Genomic DNA, 19,578 nt, shown 5'->3' on the forward strand with positions numbered 1-19,578 from the left:
CTTCATGTTCTCTATTCCGGATATCGAGAGCCTGATTATACATAGGAACAACAACTACCATACACCCAATAGGTATTAAAGATGTCATTATGAGCACTTACCTTTCCAAATGCATATCCAAGTGATCGATAAGTAAGATATCTTTTTGGCTAAAGATTAAGAAACATTCCTTCAAGGTTGAGGTTTTAAGAGCGTCTCTACTGTGCCACATCACATTTATACAACCCATAATATTTTTTACTCCAATGATACATATTTAAGCAAGTGATAAGGTATGATAGCATAAATAATTCTTTTGTTGGTTGATTGCAAAGAATCCGAGGATAATTAATTCTTTATTTTTATGGAACAATAGCTTAAATAAGATACTCTACAATTTTTTATGGAAGTCGGTTTAACACATCAAATTGATGTACATGTCCCCAATTAAAACAGATTTTATGGAACGGTTATTTAGTATTTGAAACTCAATTATGAAAACCTTGTTGGAGATGCTGTGACTGGATTTAACAAGGTCTGATATATCAGTAGATAGTACTGTTTGGTATAAATAAATATGTATAATTAGAAAATTACAACATCAAATGCAAGACAAGGAAATATCTTGCATTTGTTTTGAAGTTGTTTGTGGCAGATTCCAGGGTTCATTGAAAATATTAAGTGCCATAAAGCATATTCTATGAAGATTAATATTGGATTCCCCAACTTTGTTTCTTTCTAATCCCAGTTGTACAAATGTACAAGTTTACAACTTATGCATTATTTTACCAGACAATTACAAAATAAATGAAATTAGATATAAAAAAAAATATACTGAAAATAGATGTAATTGTTATAATCTAAGTAGTCACAGAAAGTAGCTTTGCACCATGGCATTGACATTATGCATTTGTTTAGTATCAAAATGAACTACCAACATCTTACGATAAGAATAATCCCTACACTTAAATTTTTTAATCGTCCAAACAATCATCAAAGAGTAATTTGTTAGCTCAAACAATCATTAGATTTGTTAGCCCAAAATATAGAAGAGTAATTCAAAAATCATCTTTATACATGAGGATGTAATATGATCACATGGTTAATACAAAAGGTTTTCTAATTCTAACTTAATAATTTCCAAATCAGCAAGTAGAGAGATTGAGATCTTTGAAATTAATTATAGAAGTAGCAAGTAGAGAGTTCAAATTTTAAATATCATAAAATAGTTAGAAGTAAAATATAATAGCAGAAGATCCTTTTAGAAAGTCAAATTCTTCACACCCTGCTAGGAGAGTTTTATACAAGAGGAATAACTGTGACCTCAGACTTACAATTCAAAATGAGAGATAAAAATGAGTGCAGCTCCATTCACTATCAATTCAACCTAAAGAAACAACTTGAGTATCATGTTTCAGCTGCTGCAAAAGTGATGACGAAATTTTCCAAGCAAGTGCTCTTGGTTGGTGTATTGAATGGCTTCTGGCATATTTTCTTGTTCATGATGACATTATGGATAACTCCCATACACGTCGTGGTCAGCCATGTTGGTTTAGAGTACCAAAGGTGGGAATGATTGCTGCGAATGATGGAGTTCTACTAAGAAACCAAATTCAGCATATCCTTAGGAAACACTTCAAGGGAAAGCCGTATTATGTTAAACTACTTGATTTGTTCAATGAGGTTGAGTTTCAAACTGCTACAGGACAGATGATAGATTTGATCACCCCACTGGAAGGAGAAAAAGACCTGTCCAAATACACCTTGTCACTGCATCGGTGTATTGTTCAGTACAGGACTGGCTATTATTAGTTTTATCTTCCAGTTGCATGAGCATTACCAATGGCTAGTGAAAATATGGCGGGAACATTCTTGTTGATGTAAAGAACATTCTTGTTGTGATGGGAACATATTTTCAAGTACAGGATGATTATTTGGATTGCTTTGGAAAGATAGGCACATATATTGAAGACTTTAAGTGCTCATGTGTTTCAGCTGCTGAACATCACAGGTCCTTCCTCCTAACATAATTTCCGACTTTACGAAGTTGTTCTATGTCCATATGGGAATTTATGGTTATCCAGATTTTCACCAGCCATTAGTAATGCACATGCATCTGGAAGGTAAAATGAATAATAGGCAGTCATGTACAGAACAATATGCCGGTGCAGTGATAAGGTGTATTTGGACAAGTCTTTTTCTCCTTCCAGTGTGGTGATCAAATCTATCATATATCCTGCAGCAGTTTGAAAATCAACCTCATTGAACAAATCAAGAAGTTTAACGTAATACGGCTTTCCCTTGAAGTGTTTCCTAAGGATACAGGGAATATGGTTTCTTAGTAGAACTCCATCATTCACAACAATCATTCCAACCTTGGGTACTCTAAACCAACATGGCTGACCACATTCAAGAATGTGGACTTGAGATCTGCCATTGATGGAAATGAGAGAGAAAGAAAGAGGATGGAAAGAAATAAAGTTGTTTTTTTTTTTTTTTTTTTTTGCTTCCTAAAATTGCATTATTAGGAGAATAAATAGAGGAATGGAAGAGAAGGAGAGATGCTGCTCAGCCGGTGAGTGTGGCTGGCATGGGGTGAAGAAGCCCTCTACTTTTGTTTTCAATTTATCATTTGGATTTCTTTTCCACTCAACGTTACCGTCATTGCATACTTCCTGCAATCACTTTTTTGGTTTTCTTAGGATATGTAATGAGACGTGAAGAGTTGCAGAAAATATGTAATGACAACAATGTTAAGTGGAAAATAAATCCAAATGATAAATTGAAAACAAAATTAGAGGAGACTCATGGCCAGATGGATTTTAAAAAATATTGGGTAAAAATGGCAATATCAATATTTGATAAGGGTCAAATATTGGGATGGCAATATCAATATTGATACTCAAACTGTCGGAATATAAATATCAATATTGATATTGTCATCCCAATGTATTTGACGCTTTTTAAAAAAAATACAATATAAACGGATTGGGTAAAAATGTATATGAAGCAAAAGTAGTTGGATCAAAGAAATAATCATTTGCACCCTAGCCTTGGGACCACCCATCTAGCCATGAGTCTCCTCTAATTTTGTTTTCAATTTATCATTTGGATTTCTTATCCACTCAACGTTGTTGTCATTACATATTTCCTGCAACTCTTCTTGTCTCTCTTTTTTGGTTTTCTTAGGATATGTTTTGAAACCTTTATTTCCACCTTGGGATTTTCGCTTCTCAGTTTGCCCAGATTGATCTGTAGGTTCTTGATCAATATTTTTCCTGCAAGGGCACTTAAATTTCAGAAACAACACACAAAATGGTACAATAGGAAAACGAGAATACTGAAATAAAAAAAAAAATACTGAAACAAGAACTCACCTGCAAGCACTGCAGTTGCAAATGCCTCGGCACCTTGGGCACACCCAGTCATTCAAAATATATACCTCTTCTATCTTTTCCATCTCTTGGATTTTTGCATGTAGCAGGAACAAATCAAAAAGCAAGAGAAAGATATTTTTGACATTTCACAAATGTGTGCATTTGGTTTGGTTTTGGATATCTTTTATAGGCTAAATTTTAAACATAAAACGGTCATGTTTTTTATAGTTGAAAAGTCATGTCCATTGGAATAAATAGAAATTGTCATGAAATGGTGTCAACTTTTATTATTTTTATTTTCTAGGATATAGTATGATTATGTAAATCCTCAAAAAAATTAAAAAATAATGAGTGTTTAATAACTACTATATGTGCTCCCTTGCAAGTTTAAAAATTATTGAGTGTTTTTTTTAACTCAAATTTGCAGCGGTCTTGTATTTTCTTCTTTATATAAATGAGAGGTTAAGCACATAAATAATATATGCGCAAACTGGCTTAGATCGAGAATGTCATTTTCTTTATATCCAAAATACATGTAAATTTTTTATTAATATTGCACAAAGTCGATAAATAAAAAGGTTGGTAAAAAGTATAATATAATTTCTTCTTTAAAAAAATGTATGGTATAAAATATAGGCTTAATTACTCTTTTGGTCCCTTAATTTATTTTTTGGTTTCGTTTTGGTCTCTTAACTATTAAATGTTTCATTTCGGTCCCTTAACTTATTTTTGGGTTCTCTTTTGGTCCCTTAACTATTAAAAGTTTCATTTTGGTCCCTTAACTTATTTTTTGGTTTCGTTTTGGTCCCTTAACTCTAATACATTCATCCTAACATACAGGACCAAAGTGGTTGACGAAGGAATACCCTCGCATCTTCTGCAGGCATGTATATTTTTATATATTTTCTTCTAGCTCTTTAAATTTATTAGTTTATGGCATATATAGCTGCATGACTAGCTTATTGATTCTCATAATCTATTCTAAACAAAACTAATTAATTATACAGGTTTGAGGAGAAGCGGTAAAAGTTGCAGATTAAGGTGGCTAAACTACTTGCGTCCCGATGTACGCCGTGGAAATATCACACTGGAAGAGCAGATATTGATTCTTGACCTCCACTCTCGCTGGGGAAATAGGTATGTAACATCCTCTCTTTTCCTATTTTATTGTCTATATATCATTGTTTTAAATTCAAATAACATGAACTTATAATTTATACACATATGTATTGGTATTGGAAAAAACCAAAGTGTCGCGTCTGAATAGAGTTTATAAAGAGTGACAAATTTCACCTTACAGGTTCAATTTGTAAAGACGAGTTAGATACACCGTAAAACCTACTAATATGTTTGTTTTTTTAAAGGTGATCGAAAATTGCACAACATCTACCAGGTAGAACAGACAATGAAATAAAAAACTATTGGAGAACAAGAGTGATCAAACAAGCAAAGCAACTCAAATGTGATGTCAACAGCAAACAATTCAGAGACGTTTTACGTCATGTCTGGATGCCCCGATTACTCGAACAAGTTCAACCCGCACCACAATTCCCCCAATACATTCATCCTAACATACAGGACCAAAGTGGTTGACGAAGGAAGAGTTAAGGGACCAAAACGAAACCAAAAAATAAGTTAAGGGACCAAAATGAAACTTTTAATAGTTAAGGGACCAAAACGAAACCAAAAAGTAAGTTAAGGGACCAAAACGAAACTTTTAATAGTTAAGGGACCAAAACGAAACCAAAAAATAAGTTAAGGGACCAAAAGAGAAATTAAACCTAAAATATATTAGAAATTAATATTACAATATGATTGATTAAATATGAATCATACGAAGTAGTAAATATATAGATTATTAAACCATTAAGTATTGCTTAGAAAATAGAGGAATAAACTAGGAAGCACCCAGTTTGTCCACCAGAATACCTCAAACATTGAGGAAGTCGGACCAAAGGTAAATTGTAGATTCAATCTTGCACTTCCTGAACTGAGACAATTATAATACAGGTTACTGCTATCTGCCAATTGTACACCCAATAATTCTATCTGTATTTATTTATAATTGGAGCACAAACAATACCGCTTGCCACTTTTCAAGGTACATGGCATTTCCAACAACAAAGAAATGATTGCACTATAGCTTAGATGATGAAACTGTTCCAAATATTATCGCAGAGTTTTCTTCCAAATCTGAACTTACAAAACTCATGGTCAGTTGGGGTGAATTTCAGAATCATTTGACATTGCACTATCCCTTGATTTCTACGATGTCACACGCGATATCGTCCCATCCAAGCTAAATACAATTCTAGGCACGCGATAGATTGGAAGGGACGGCTGAGATTGTATTACCCGGTATACTCCAGATAAGAATCAACAACACAGCCTTGTGGCCTCACATTAAATTTAACATGGTTTTCTCTAATGCATCACATTAATTAGTCCACAATAATTAAAATAAATACTTTGATCATTCACAAAAATTAAAGAGACAATTTGATTCCTACACTAATAAAACTCAAATGATTTCTTTGTCGAAAAAAAAAACTCAAATGATTTCTTCTTCCCTGAACTCACCTCTGATATTTCTTTAAAACAGTAGTACAAACATATCAATAAATACTGTAATGTGGATGTTTAATTAATTTTTAATCTTCTCCTTTACGTCCGATTTTATTAAACTAGACTCAAATTTTACTTTATGCGTGACTATTTAAATTAGTAGGACTTGAGACAATTATAAACATTTTCTATTCATCGTTCTTTATATTTAAAAAAAATTTAAGATGGTTTAGTGGACATTCACATATAAGGACACTAATGCACGTAGCGCCAGAATATATTTTCCACATTGGAGTGAAAATTAGTTAGCTTTCTTAAATTTCATATACACTAATGCACATCGGGCCTTTTGCAACATTTTGAAAAAAATGTTGAAGGCGGCCACTCCATTTAATATTTTCGGTATATATTTAATACTTATTTAGCATAGTTCTTCTTATTTATTTCCATATAAATTCTTCTTAGTTTTAAATTACTTAGCTTAATAAGTAAGTGTTACTATATTGTGGGGAAACTTAAAAGCATGAATTTGGTTTTAGTGTATGTGCGTTAGAGATGTTCCTACTGCCCCCAGATTTGAGTAATAGAAGAAGAAAGGGCTGTCAAACATCACAGAAGTAGCATGGTACTGCAGCAACTTCTCCAAATGTATTTCAAACCGTATTTTCACGCTTGCAACTTGGATGCTTGATAACTTGTGAACCTGAAATCATCATTTTCAGCACTTGGATTTCAATAATGCTGTCTTCTCTTGGATTTCAATGCTTTTGATGTTCTTCATTCAACAATGCACAGCACGAGTTTATAAAATCGTATTCCTTCTGATGATTTCCAGTTTTCTTCAAGTTTTGATACATAAAGTAGTAAATCTTTTGCAGTGCTTACATATTTTGGTATCTCTTTTTTTTTGATAAAGCTAAAAATGCAATAAAAGAATAGCCAGGAGCAGCCTGAACCTCTTACATCAACTAGTTCATGTTTAACCTTGTGACAGGTAATCCTAAAGAATCTCTATACATAAGAGCAGAAACAAAATCAGGTATAGAATCCCACCACTGTGAGGTATACATGGCCAGGCTTTGGCCATTTTTTGCCAAAGCATCAGCTACAAGATTTCCCTCTCTGAGTATATGTGAACAAGTGCTGCGGATGTGAGAGCAAGAGATCAAACAATTGTGCCAACGCACCCTCATACGCCAAGGAACCCCATCATTTGTATTAAAAGCTTTCACAACAGCCAGAGAATCAGTTTCAATCCAAATCTGGTCGATGTTCATAGTGGAGGCGCGTTCAATAGCTAGCATACAGGCATCAAACTCAGCTTCCAGAGCAGTAGCATGACCAATATTTTGACAGCAAGCACCCAAAAAAGAAGAAGATGAATCTCTGATGACAAAGCCTATTGAGCCACAAGAGGGGGATCCAAAAGAGGACCCGTCACAGTTGAATTTAATGCATCCAGGAGGCGGGGGAAACCAGCAAACGTCTTGTATGGGGGCAAAACGTCTAGCCCGCAGTGGTATGCCAAAGAGCCTAGCAATCTTAAAATCTTGTATTGCAGCATCACTATGCGTAAGTCTGAGATCAAAACTGAGAGTAACTTCAGCCAGAACATTGTGAAATAAGGTGCTGATGGGACGAGATTTATTGCTGAAGTATCTGGAGTTTCGCTCTAACCAAATACTCCAAATAGTGTGAACTATAGCAGAATTAAGCACTTTTCTGGCCAATTGACTATTTAAAGAATCTGTACAAAGGATGAGATTGTGCATAGAAGAAAGATCAAGAGCAATATCAGTACCTTTCATCAACCAGTCCCACAACTGGTGAGTGACAGGGCACATAAGGAAAATATGTTGAGCTGATTCAGAGGAGTTTCGGCAAAAATGGCATATTGACACTATGACACAACCTCTTTTTCGTAAGTTTTCATCCGTAGGCATTTTGCCCAACAAGAATCTCCAAGATATGAAAGACCTAGAGGGAGGAATGTAGGCATTCCAGATAAGCTTATGCCACGGAACCAGAGGCCCATTAGGAGAGAGGAAATCAAAAGCCATCTTGCTAGTTAAAGAGCCTGTTGGAACAAAATGTGTTTAACAATGAACCTTAAAGAGTTTTGATGATAACAAGGTATTAAAAATTGTAAATTGGTCTAGCTAATATTTGTTCAAGTGTACAGGACCATAATTATAAAGTTACATCATCATTGGTTCTGAATGAGCAAAGAAAGAGCAAAAGAAAATGAAGCTTAGATGATTCTGAAGGCAAAGCGCTCCTGAAGTCAAGCTGCTCCTGAAGAAATAGCGCTCCTGAAGTAAGTTGCTCCTGAAGTCAAGCTGCTCCTGAAGAAATAGCGCTCCTGAAGTAAGTTGCTCCTGAAGAATAGTGCTTCTGAAGACAAGAGGTCCAGAAGCCACATCATCAGAAGCTGCGTCATCAGAAGCTGCAGAAGTCATATCATCAAAAGCTGCATCATCAGAAGCTGCCTCATCAGAAGCCATTTCACCAGAAGCTGAATCTCAACTGGATTTGCAAAAGATTCAGGAATTGAAGAATTATCAGTGCAAAAGCTGTCTATTGGATTCGAAAACACAAACAAAGGATTAGTGGAGTTTTGCAACGGTCATTTCAAACGTGTTTGAAGGCTTGTGCTTGCAATTTGGACGAAAGCGTTGACATTGTACTTTGTACGAATTGTACAACCACGTTCTCCACTACTCTGTTTTGTGTCCGCGCTTCAAGACAAGAAAACAGCTCCAGAATACGGTCTCGCCTGCATATATGTTCCTTTGGATAAGGAATGGTTTTCAAATTGGTTCTTCATAGGACAACAACCAAATCAGGCAAAAGATCATTGGTGAAAGATCAAGCTTCAACAACGACTCTTTGGTGTGCTGGCAATTTCACAACGTCTCTTTCACACCTCTATATAAAGGAGTGAAGACCTAGAGAATTGGTAATGCAAGAACGCTGAACGAAAGACTCACAAGATTTTCACAAGTACCAAACCTCTGCTGAAATTGTTCTGCATTCACTTAGAATTTCTGTGTCTCAAAGTCATATCTTAGAAATTCTTAAGTCCATTGAGTCTGTATCTGATTTGTATTGTGAGCACCTTTGATTGTATATCAAGTGTTCAACCTTAAACAATTTTCTGTGTAATTTTGTTTAGTTAGGAAGTCTCTTGCAGTTGTGCTTGAGCAGGAAGTCTCTTGATTGTGTTCTTGAGCAAAGGAAGTCTCTTGCTTGTGTGCTTGAGCATTGGAAGTCTCTTGCTTGTGTGCTTGAGCATTTGTAATCAGATATTACTCATAGTGAAATCTCCTTGGAAGTGCAAGGGGGACTGGACTACTTCCGGATTGTGGAAGGAACCAGTATAATTGCTTTGTGTCGTTCTTCTTCTCTCTCTCTGTTTTATTCCGCTGCATTTAGATTCTGATTATCACTTCAGAAGCTGTCTCGCTTAGCTTCTGATCAGTGTGTTCAGTTTTTAGGAGAAACGAAGAATTTTTCTAAAACACAATTCAACCCCCCTTCTTGTGTTTTTCTCACCTTCAATTGGTATCTAGAGCCTTGGTCTGTTGTGTAACACTTAACCGTGCAACAGTCAAAGATCTGAGAAAAACATGTCTACTCCTCCTCCTACTGGTTCTAGTGATACTATCTATAAACATGTCTCACATGATGATAGTGATAGTAAGAAAACCAGTGTTGGAAAAGTTCCAAAGTTCAATGGAGATGCTGAAGAGTTCTCTTGGTGGAAGACCAACTTTTACAGTTACATCATGAGCCTGGATGAAGAATTATGGGATATTCTGGAAGATGGTGTTGGTGATTTAGTCCTTGATGAAGAAGGAGCTACTGTGGATAGAAAGAAACATACTCCAGAACTGAGGAAACTTTACAAGAAGCATCATATTATCAGAGGAGCTCTTGTCACTGCCATACCCAAAGCAGAATACATGAAGATGAGTGACAAATCCACTGCTAAAGCTATGTTTGCTTCTCTCTGTTCAAATTATGAAGGGAGCAAGAAGGTCAAAGAAGCAAAGGCTCTCCTGCTTGTACATCAGTATGAGTTATTCAAGATGAAGGATGATGAAACTATTGAGGAGATGTACTCAAGGTTTCAAACCTTAGTTTCTGGGCTACAGATTCTAAAGAAGAGCTATGTTGCTTCTGATCATGTAAGCAAGATACTCAGAAGCTTACCTGCCAGATGGAGACCAAAAGTGACTGCCATTGAGGAAGCTAAAGATTTAAACACTTTAAGTGTCGAAGATCTTGTTAGTTCTCTCAAAGTTCATGAGTTAAGTCTTAATGAACATGAGTCTACTAAGAAGAGTAAATCAATAGCTCTTCCATCCAAAGGCAAGTCATCAAAAGCTCTCAAAGTGGTTGAATCTGAAGAGGAAGAACAGTCAAGTTCAGATTCTGAACCAGATGCTGCTGAAATGGCCATGCTCTCAAACAGACTTCAATATCTGGCCAAGAAGAACAGAAAGTTTCTCTCCAGAAGGGGTAACTCCAGAAGCTCAAAGAAAGAAGATCAGAAGGGATGCTTCAACTGTAAGAAGCCTGGACACTTCATTGCTGAATGCCCTGATCTTCAAAGAGAAAAGTCAAAGGACAAGTCAAAGAGGTCTACATTCAAACCAAGCAAACTCAAGAAGCAGATTAAGCAGAGTTTAATGGCAACCTGGGATGATTTGGGTAGTGAATCTGGTTCTGATAAAGAGGAAGCTGATGAAGATGCAAAGGTAGCTGTTGGGTTGGTAGCAACAGCAACTTCAGAAGCAGGATCAGATTCAGACTCAGAAGATGAAAACGAGGTATATTCCAAAATTCCCAGAGATGAACTTGTTGAGTCACTTAAAGAACTTCTTACACATTTTGAAGTAAGAACCAATGAGTTGAAGGATTTAAAAGAAAAATATGCTGATTTGGTACAACAGCAAAAATCAACTCTATTGGATTTGAAAGCTTCTGAACAAGGGCTTAGGGGCTTTGACTTCATGTGTAAAACATATGAAGATCAGCTCAGGTTCTTATGTCAGAAGCTACAAGAAAAGTGTAATGAAAAACCTTTAAGTAACCATGAAATTGCTCTTGAAGATTTTATTATATCTGGCATTGACAGAAGCAGGGTGGCTTCTATGATTTATAGCATTTACAAGAACAACGACAGAGGAATTGGTTTTCCAGAAGTGAAACTTGAGAAAACCAATCTAAAATCTTGTTGTGAATGCATCAAGGAAGGTCTGAAAACATTCTTTGTACCAGAAGGGGCTGAGTTGAAAACTGTTGTTCAATCAGAACCTGAAGCTTCTAGTTCTAAGGCTAAAATTACTTCAAAGCCAAAGAACTCTAAGTCAAAGGCTATGATCAACTCTGATTCCAAGACTCCAAAGGTCAGGATCCTGAAAAGATCAGAACCTATTCCTCAGAGTCTGGTGAAACCAAAGTCTGGGGTTCTGAAGTCTAAGTTTCAGAAGAAGACAGTTGCTGCTTCTGAAGTACCAAAACCTAAGGTGATGGTTAATCAGAAGCAACCCAACTCACAGCACAAGGTACAAGAAGTGAAGAGTAAAGCCTTAAGTACTAACCTTCCAGGACCCATAGAACAATGGGTACCTAAAACTAAAAATGTCAATGATGCAGGTATGTCTAAGAGCAGTGCCAAAGCAAAGATCATGGTACCTAGACAGCGGTTGCTCAAGACACATGACAGGAGACAAGTCCATGTTCCTCAGCCTAACAATGAAAGAGGGAGGAAATGTGAAATTTGGAGGCAACCAGTCAGGCAAGATCATAGGTACAGGAACTATTGGTAATTCCTCTACCTCAATTAATAATGTATGGTTGGTAGATGGTCTTGAACATAACCTTTTGAGCATTAGTCAATTTTGTGATAATGGTTATGATGTGCTTTTTGAAAAACCCAACTGTACAGTAATCAACAAGGAAGACAAATCCATTGTGTTCAAGGGAAAGAGAGTTGACAATGTCTATAAAATCAATTTTTCTGAACTGGCTGATCAGAAGGTGGTTTGTCTACTATCAGTGAATGATAAGAAATGGATGTGGCACAGAAGGTTGGGACATGCTAACTGGAGGTTAATCTCTAAGCTTAGTAAGTTACAACTTGTGAAAGGGCTACCAGACATTGACTATCATTCAGATGCACTCTGTGGTGCATGTCAGAGAGGGAAAATTGTGAAATCATCTTTTAAAACCAAAGATATTGTTTCAACCTCAAGACCTTTAGAATTACTCCATATTGATTTATTTGGACCAGTAAGTACTGCATCCTTATATGGAAGTAGATATGGATTAGTCATTGTTGATGATTACAACAGATGGACTTGGGTGAAATTCATAAAGAGTAAAGATGTTGCGTGTGATGTATTCAGTAGCTTCTGCACTCAAATTCAATCTGAAAAAGAATCAAAAATTTTGAAAGTCAGAAGTGATCATGGTGGAGAATTTGAAAATGAGCCATTTGAAGCTTTTTGTGAAAAACATGGAATTTTCCATGAGTTCTCTTCTCCTAGAACACCACAACAAAATGGGGTTGTAGAGAGAAAGAATAGAACTTTACAAGAAATGGCCAGAACCATGATTCATGAAAACAATTTACCAAAACATTTTTGGGCAGAAGCAGTGAATACAGCATGCTATGTTCAAAACAGGATCTATATTAGACCTATTTTGGAGAAAACAGCATATGAACTGTAATATCCCGCGTATTAGGAACTAACGTAATATCTGAGAACGATACAAATGTACACGATTAAGGAAAGGGCATAATGGTCAATTGAGCTTAAGGACTACATAAGGAATTTTGGCCCAAAATATTCATTTTTCATACAAGCTTCTCTCTCTAGGTATAGAAACTTTTCTTGTTCTCTCTTCTCTCTCTAGGAACCGATCCAATCCTTCAATCTTTTGCTCAAAGTTGTTCAAGATACTAAGAGCAAGTGATCAAGTGAATCATGGGTGGATAGGAGCAAGCATCTTCAACCTTTTTACCTTCTCAAGCAAGAGTAGTGATCTAGGGTTTTGAAGTAGGAGGACTTGTAAACAACTTCAAACACTTCAAGTGAGTTCTTAGATAGAACCCACCATTGGGGATTATGTGTTTAATTTGCAAGCCAAGCATGATTTATGTTAAGACTAGAAAATATGAGAATTTTATCCCTTTTGCCTTGATCTTGTCTGATACATGTTAATAATGCTATGAAGATGTTTTATAATATATATGTATGTTGCTGGATGTTTTGGTGCCTTGCAGGAACGATTGGGATGAGTTTGGGGTCAAAAATAGCAAAATTTGTACCACAGACCCGAGGAACCACGCTATTAGCGAAATATACGCTAATAGCGAAATTCCTCAGCAAGGGCTACGCCCCAGCTGCGCCAATAGCGTGGCTCTCTGGACTTGGCCAACTTGCTTTGGCCTGTTGGTCCAGTTCAGGGTCCGTGGTGCGTTCCGATGCTTTCCTTTCAACAATTTATAACTTTATAACCCCAAAACAACATCTAATCAATGCACCTAACTTCAAGCAACATCGAATCAAGAATCATGGTAATCTTAACATGTACGTCAAGGAAGGCACAAGAGAGGTTAAGCCGGGTATTCGGGTAGAAAGCAGTAAGGAAGGGAATAAACTAGAGCCTCGACATAGTTGTTGAGAACAGAATGTCATATTACTTTCTAGGTTACATGAGTTATGATGCTAAGAATATTTTCTACGCCTATGTACAAGTATGAGTATGTTGTATAGGAACATGACTAATATAAGATGTAGGTGCTCGTGTCTCTTGCTATCCACGTCAGGGGGATACAAGAGGTTCCCGACCTAAGGGGAACGATTCAAGCCGTAAGGGACCCGCACGACACCGAGGGAGTCCGATGTACGTACATCGGTCATGTATGGGATAGTTCTCGGGGTTACTCCACCCGGGGCTCTCCATAAAACGAACCAAGATAATGTTGTTTGATTCACGCTAACATAATGATTGAACGAATATGACTATGCATGAAGCGATTATGTTAGATTATTAAATGAATGATTTGCCGAAGACGAACTTAGGTTCCCCTATTCGTCTGGTATAGGTTGTGTCATGAATTAGTGTAGACTTATGTGCGTTCAGCGTACCTTAGCAAAGCGGTATTAGGATCCCTTCACCGCCATGACACGTATGATATAGTAAAAGCCTATAACATGTTATGAAGGTTCTAAGACGGTTTCTAGTGTGCACATCCGTCTAGACATAAATGACCACACACACGTATAATCAACCGGCAGGTTGTATTTTAGTCACGTGATAACCGTAGGTTTTCCCCCAAGGTTATCACTAGCTTAGGGCTAGGAAGAACTCACTGAGGCATTATGTCTCATCCAACTCCTTATTTTGTTCAGGTTCACAGGTATCCCGAGGTAAAGGTAAAGAAAAGGTCATGGAGTGATTGTGTTATCTTGGAGCTTTCATGGTGTAGATTAAGGATGCATATGTTACATTTTGAGTCGTGATATTATGTATATATATTGTCTTGTACCTTATTGTAGCACAACTTGGTGTAAGAATGTAACATAAGAACCTTGGAACGTTGATGTATGTAGACTCAAGACTTGATGTTGTATAATTATTGTATAATTAATGTATCCAGTATCAATCTTAGCACTCTTTTGAATATTCTAGATATTTTCAAATATGGGTGTTACAATTGGTATCAGAGCAGGTCGATTCAGATCGTGCCTTGGGTCATTAATGATACAATACAAGTAGTTGTTCTTTTTGAGCTTAGGATATTGGTCCTCATTGTTATATTCGGTTAAAACTGATCACTTTGACTTAAATATGACAGTTAGAGCGATAATGTCTGGAGCGCGAAGGGCAAGAGGCCGGCCAAGAGGTAATCGGAATGAGGAGGATAATGTTAATCCTGATGCTCAGATGTGGGCACAGTTGATGCAACAAAACCAACAGATGATGAATATGATGCAGCAGCAGATGCAGCAGCAAATGCAGCAGAATGCTCAGGCTCCGCAGCAATGGGCTGCAGCTATGCAGCAAGGTCAGGGTGTTTTCTATCAGCCCCCTCCACCACCTCCCATTGTGGGAAATCCAATCTTTCGAGAATTTAACCGGAACCATCCTCCAGAGTTCGATGGTAGTGGTGAGCCACCTGAAGCAAAAAGGTGGATCAAGCAGATGGAAAAGATTTTTCAGATGGTTAACTGTACCGAGGAAGATAAGGTGGTCTTTGCAATGAACCAATTCCGAGGTGCAGCGCTTGATTGGTGGGAAACTGCTCGGCGTAGGATGGAGACTAATGGGTTAGCCTTGAACTGGGAGAATTTCAAACAAGTGATGAAAGAGAAGTATATTCCCTTGTCATACAAGGTCAGGAAGGAACAAGAATTCCTTCACTTGAAGCAAGGTCATATGTCGGTGACAGATTTCACGAGGAAGTTTGAGGAGTTGTCTTATTACTCTACTCACAACGAGTATGCGGCTAATGAGATGTGGAAAGTTAACCAATATAAGCATGCTTTGAGGGGAGAACTTTATACTGTAGTAAGTCAGCAAAGGGTGACAGACTATGATGAATTGGTGCATAACAGCTTGGAGGCCGAAAGGGGTTTTGATAAGGCAGCTAGAGAAAATTATGGGGCAAGTGGGAGGAATAAGGGAAATTTTGTTGACAAGTATCATGAGAAACTGAAACCCAAGGGTTCTCCAACTAGAGGAAAGTACACAGGTCCACCTAGAACTTATCCAATTTGCAGAAAGTGTGGCAAGGCTCATCAAGGAGAATGCAGGAGAGAGTCTGGCAATTGTTTTGCATGTGGTCAGTCAGGGCACTACGTGGCGGATTGTCCAAACAGAGGAAATAAGGGCAAGGGTGTAAGCACTACAATGAGTAAAGGTAGAGTGTATTCTCTTGATGGTAAGAAGGCGCAGGCAAATGAAGACTTGATTGGTGGTACGTGTTTTCTTGGCCAGAATTCTGTTAATGTTTTATTTGATTGTGGTGCATCATGTTCCTTCATTTCACTTCAATGTGTTGAGGCTCTTCAGTTGTCTGTTTCATTGTTAAATCCTCCTATGAAAGTAACCACGGCCACTGACGGGAGTATTGTAGCGAACTATGTTTGTGAAAATTGTCCTATTACCGTCTCTAGCAAGACGTACTATATAGATCTAGTATGTCTTCCGATGAAGCAACTTGATGTTATTCTGGGTATGGACTGGTTGTCAGCCAATCATGTATATATAGGATGTGCTGAAAAGAGTATTTACATGCCAACTAGTGATGCGGTGGAAGGAGTAGCCTTGTCAGAATTGATTAAGCACACGTACCAGATGGCTCAGTTTATTTGTGCTCAGGATAGGGGATTTTATGTTATGCTTACCGTGACTCCAGAGTCAGACTTAAGTCCAAGTGATATTCCTATTGTAAGTGAGTACTTAGATGTTTTTCCAGCTGACATCACTAACTTGCCACCGGAAAGAGAGATTGAGTTTTCGATCGATTTGATTCCGGGAGCCGAACCAGTGTCAGTAGCACCTTACAGAATGTCTCCCCTAGAACTCAAAGAATTGAAGACCCAGTTAGAGGAGCTTATTCAGAAGCATTTCATCAGGCCTAGCGTGTCTCCATGGGGTGCACCAGTTTTGTTGGTCAAGAAGAAAGATGGCAGCATGCGTCTGTGTATTGATTATCGTCAGCTGAACAAGGTGACTATCAAGAATAAGTACCCTTTGCCAAGGATTGATGATTTACTTGATCAACTTAAGGGGGCATCTGTGTTCTCTAAAATTGATCTCAGGTCGGGATACCATCAGATTCGTATCAAATCCTCAGATGTGTCCAAAACGGCTTTCAGAACACGTTACGGACACTACGAATTTTTGGTGATGCCTTTTGGTGTGTCCAATGCTCCAGCAGTTTTTATGGATTACATGAATCGGATTTTTCAGCCTTATTTAGATCAGTTTGTCATTATTTTCATTGATGACATATTGGTTTATTCAAAGAATCCGCAAGAGCATGTACAACATTTGAGGATAGTGTTGGATATTCTTCGAGAGAAACAGTTATATGCGAAGTTTAGCAAGTGTGAGTTTTGGTTGTCAGAGGTCAAGTTCCTTGGTCATGTAATCTCTCAAGGTGGTGTGGCCGTTGATCAATCTAAAGTCGAAGCTGTTCAAAATTGGACAAGACCGAAGAATGTTTCGGAAGTTCGAAGCTTTTTGGGATTAGCCGGATATTACCGACGGTTTATCATGAAGTTTTCTCAGATTGCTTTACCCTTAACTCGGCTCATGAGGAAAGAGGTTCCATTTGTGTGGGATGAAGAATGTGAGAAGAGTTTTAGAACTCTGAAGAAAAAGTTAACTCAAGCTCCAGTCTTAGCCATACCCGACCCGGAAAAGACATATGTAGTGTTCTGTGATGCATCGTCTAAGGGACTTGGTGGCGTGCTTATGCAAGAAAATAATGTGATAGCTTATGCATCTCGGCAACTTAAGCCGCATGAAGAAAATTATCCTACTCATGACTTGGAGTTGGCAGCCATAATTTTTGTTTTGAAGATATGGAGGCATCATTTGTATGGAGCACATTTTGAGTTGTTTAGTGATCACAAAAGTCTAAAGTACTTGTTTGATCAAAGAGATTTGAACATGAGGCAACGACGTTGGATGGAATATCTAAAAGACTTCGACTTTGATTTGAAATATCATCCGGGAAAGGCCAATGTTGTAGCGGACGCTTTGAGTCGTAAAGCCATAGCTCAAGCTGAAGTGTTGATGCACACTTGCAACATGTATGAGAAGGTTCGAGACCTTAATCTTGGAGTCACAGAAGATGATAATGGTATCTGGTTGCATAGATTGGAAGTTTCATGTGATTTGCGGTCAAGAATTATTCAGGCCCAGATTATGGATTCAGAATTGCAGAAAAGGAGTGGTCACCCAGAATTCTCTATGGCCTCAGACGGAGCAATGATGTTTGAAGGAAGGTTGTGTGTTCCAAATGATCAAGAGCTTAAAAGATTAATTTTGGAGGAAGCACACAAGAGTAGTTTTTCAATTCACCCTGGTGCTACCAAAATGTATCAAGATTTAAGGAAGGATTACTGGTGGCCTGGTATGAAAACGGATATTGCTGAATTTGTAGCACGGTGTATAGTATGTCAACAAGTCAAGATAGAACATCAGAGGCCAGCTGGTATGTTGCAACCATTAGAAATTCCTCAGTGGAAATGGGAGCACATCACCATGGATTTTGTGGGAGGTTTACCCCGTACTCAAAGAGGTCATGATTCAATTTGGGTGATTGTGGATAGACTAACCAAATCAGCTCATTTCTTACCGGTAAAGTCTACCTACAAAACATCACAATATGCAGATTTATTTATTTCCGAGATTGTCAAGCTACACGGGGTTCCAGTGAGTATCGTATCAGATAGGGATCCAATCTTTACTTCACATTTTTGGAGGGCTTTTCAGAGAGCTTTGGGAACTAAATTGAAATTGAGCACGTCACATCATCCGCAGACAGATGGACAGTCAGAAAGGACTATCCAAACTTTAGAAGACATGTTACGTGCTTGTGTTTTGGAAGATGGAGGGAGTTGGAATCATCACTTACCTTTGATAGAATTTTCTTACAACAATAGCTATCACTCAAGTATTGGGATGGCACCATATGAAGCGTTGTATGGTAGGAAATGTAGAACCCCTTTGTGTTGGGCCGAGGTTGGAGATAAGAGTATCATTGGACCGGACATCATTCAAGAAACGACTTTGAAAATTAAGTCAATACAAGAGAAGATGAAAATAGCTCAGAGTCGTCAGAAAAGTTATGCGAATGAGAGGCGGAGACCTTTGGAGTTTGAAGAAGGTGATCATGTGTTCCTGAAAGTTACGCCTAAACTAGGTTTGAGAGGAGTCTTTAGGACCAAGAAGTTGTGTCCTAGGTATATAGGACCGTTTTTGATACTCAAACGTATCGGGCCAGTAGCTTACCAGTTAGCTTTACCCCCAGCTATGTCGGGTTTGCATGATGTATTTCATGTATCTCAATTGAAGAAGTTTATTCCGGATCCTTTTCAACCAATTGAATTAGACTCTATTGAGTTAAGATCAGATTTGACGTTCCAGCCGGAACCAGAAAGTATAGTTGACCGCGATGTCAAGTCTCTCAGGAACAAAGAGATTCCTATAGTGAAAGTGGTTTGGAAGGGGTCACCAGACGGGGAAGCTACTTGGGAACTCGAGTCAGAGATGATGAACCAGTATCCGCATTTGTTTTCAGGTATTTTCTGAATTTCGAGGACGAAATTTTTTTTTAAGGGGGGTAGAATGTAATATCCCGCGTATTAGGAACTAACGTAATATCTGAGAACGATACAAATGTACACGATTAAGGAAAGGGCATAATGGTCAATTGAGCTTAAGGACTACATAAGGAATTTTGGCCCAAAATATTCATTTTTCATACAAGCTTCTCTCTCTAGGTATAGAAACTTTTCTTGTTCTCTCTTCTCTCTCTAGGAACCGATCCAATCCTTCAATCTTTTGCTCAAAGTTGTTCAAGATACTAAGAGCAAGTGATCAAGTGAATCATGGGTGGATA

General features: G+C 37.7%; 1 pseudogene; it reads left to right on the forward strand.

Annotated features, from left to right (window-relative positions):
- Nucleotides 1–1,413: 1,413 nt before the first annotated feature.
- Nucleotides 1,414–7,619, forward strand: LOC146913019 (farnesyl pyrophosphate synthase 1 pseudogene; annotated as a pseudogene).
- Nucleotides 7,620–19,578: the final 11,959 nt, after the last annotated feature.

Source organism: Medicago sativa, chromosome 6 (assembly GCF_051527215.1).
Source record: "Medicago sativa cultivar Bolivia chromosome 6, Bolivia_mono, whole genome shotgun sequence".
NCBI classification, from domain to species: domain Eukaryota; kingdom Viridiplantae; phylum Streptophyta; class Magnoliopsida; order Fabales; family Fabaceae; genus Medicago; species Medicago sativa.